This window comes from Octopus bimaculoides, chromosome 30, assembly GCF_001194135.2.
Source record: "Octopus bimaculoides isolate UCB-OBI-ISO-001 chromosome 30, ASM119413v2, whole genome shotgun sequence".
NCBI lineage: Eukaryota > Metazoa > Mollusca > Cephalopoda > Octopoda > Octopodidae > Octopus > Octopus bimaculoides.
Genome location: NC_069010.1, coordinates 6,389,242 through 6,391,572, shown reverse-complemented (window position 1 = coordinate 6,391,572; position 2,331 = coordinate 6,389,242). Strand labels below are relative to the sequence as shown.

General features: G+C 43.8%; 1 protein-coding gene across 1 annotated transcript in view; it reads right to left on the bottom strand.

Annotated features, from left to right (window-relative positions):
* LOC106871820 (protein-serine O-palmitoleoyltransferase porcupine) overlaps nt 1-2,331 on the bottom strand; it is a 43,743-nt gene that overhangs the window by 33,875 nt on the left and 7,537 nt on the right. The gene's annotated exons all lie outside the window — the stretch shown is intronic.

Sequence of the window (2,331 nt, the reverse complement as noted above, 5' to 3'; positions counted from 1 at the left end):
AATATGGTTGCAGACCCCTGTTATTATTTTTTTTTTTCATTTCCTTTAAATCAACTAGAGCAGAGGTTTTCAAACAAGGGGTCCGTAGACAGCAAATACTTTTTATGGGCAATTTGATTTTATATATGTTTTTTAATCAAAATCTATTAATTGACAATAAACCTATTTGTTAAATACTGTTAAATAAATAAATGTAAAAATATGTTATTTTAAGCAGGTATTTATGTATAAATTTCATAAGCGTTTATAAGGGGGTCCCTAAGGTAAAGTTTAAAATATAAAGGGGTTCGCAAGTCAAAAAGTTTGAAAACCCCTGAACTAGAGGAACTGTATGTGCTCTTTTCGCCTGCTAGAAATAGCAGTCGAATCTCTGACAACTGAGTCTCAAAGTCATGGTTGTCACTGCAGAGCCTGCGCAGACATAGGAATTGGGAGTAAGGGATGGAGAGCTTGGTGTGGGTAGGGCGAGAAGAGGAGGAGAAGTTAAGGTATGAATGTGAGTCAGTATGTGTGTGTGTGTAGTGGATGGAGGTAGTGGGAGCAGAGTGGTGTATGTTGACTGAAATGTCAAGAAATGCAATGGAAGTGTTGGAAATAGTGCAGAAGAATTTGAGGGCAGGATGGAAGGATTGAGCAAAAGAGAGGAAGGGGTCTAGTTGTTCACACCGATACAGTCATCAATATAATGATCCTCCTTCATTGGACACGAAACTCAGCTTGCGAAGACTTATTGGGGAAAGCAAAATCGTGAAGGCACCGGTCCCCAGCGTCGCCTTTCTGGCACTTGTGCCCACAGCATGAGTAAGGACTTTCGAGAGAGATCGTTGCCAGTGCCCCTGGACTGGCTCTTGTACGGGTGGCACATAAAATACACCATTTTGAGCGTGGCCGTTGCCAGTACCGCCTGACTGGCCTTCGTGCGGGTGACACGTAGAAGCACCCACTACACTCTCTGAGTGGTTGGCGTTAGGAAGGACATCCAGCTGTAGAAACTCTGCCAAATCAGATTGGAGCCTGGTGCAGCCATCTGGTTTCACCAGTCCTCAGTCAAATCGTCCAACCCATGCTAGCATGGAAAGCGGACGTTAAACGACGATGATGATGATGATGATGATAATGATATAGTTCAGGAGTGGGACCAGTGAACCGTGAGAATATTTGGGCCTCAATGTAGCCAATGAACAGGTTCTCATAGTTGGGGCCCATTCTCGTTCTCATGGCCACTCCAAAGATCTGTTAGTAAAAATCCTCCGCGAGCGAGAAGCAGTTGAGGGAGAGAAAAAGTCTGGCCAGACAAAGAGGTGTAGAGGTGTCAAGTTGGGGGTTGGGTCAAAGGTCTGGGAAGTGTTTGAGTGCAAGAAGTCCTTCAATGTGTGGGATCACCATATACAGACCCTTGATATCAAGAGTGAAAAGAAGTTTAAGGGGCCAAGAGGGAAGGAGAAAGAGTTGAAGAGACAGAGAGCATGGTTAGTGTCGTGGATAGGGGAGGGAAGCCACTATACTTATTTCTTTATTGCCCACAAGGGGCTAAACATAGAGGGGACAAACAAGGACAGACAAAGGGATTAAGTCGATTACATCGAACCCAGTGCGTAACTGGTACTTAATTTATTGACCCCGAAAGGATGAAAGGCAAAGTCGACCTCGGCAGAATTTGAACCCAGAACGTAGCGACAGACGAAATACCGCTAAGCATTTCGCCCAGCGTGCTACCGTTTCTGCCAGCTTGTATATGTATGTATGTGTGTCCTTGTCTCTGCCTCACTGCTTGACAACCTATGTTTGTTTGTTTACTTCCCTGTAATTTAGTAGTTTGGCAAAAGAGACTGATAGGTTGACACCATAATTACCAGAGCTTAAAAAAATAAAATCACTGGGGGTCGATTCATTAGTCTGAAACCCTTCAAGGCAGTGCCCCCGCATGGCCACAGTCCAATGAGTGAAACAAGTAAAAGAATCAAAGAATATAAATATGAATAGTTTAATAAATGAATGTCGGAAATTGTTTTTCAGATGAGCAGAAGGTTAAATATTTGAAGGGGAGGGGCACAGGGATTGTATTGGTCACAAGAAGGATGAGAAGGACCACTACCACCACCACCACCACCACCACCATTACTACTCCCACAACCATCACTACCACCTCTACTCCTACCACTACTACCACCTCCTCCATGTCCACCACAACCACTGCTGCTAACATTATTACAACATACCTCATTCTTATAAATACCCACACCACCACCACACCACCACCACCAATACCATATGACAGAGGTTCCAGCAAAATGGCTGCAGTCAAATGACTGAAACCCATTATATATATAT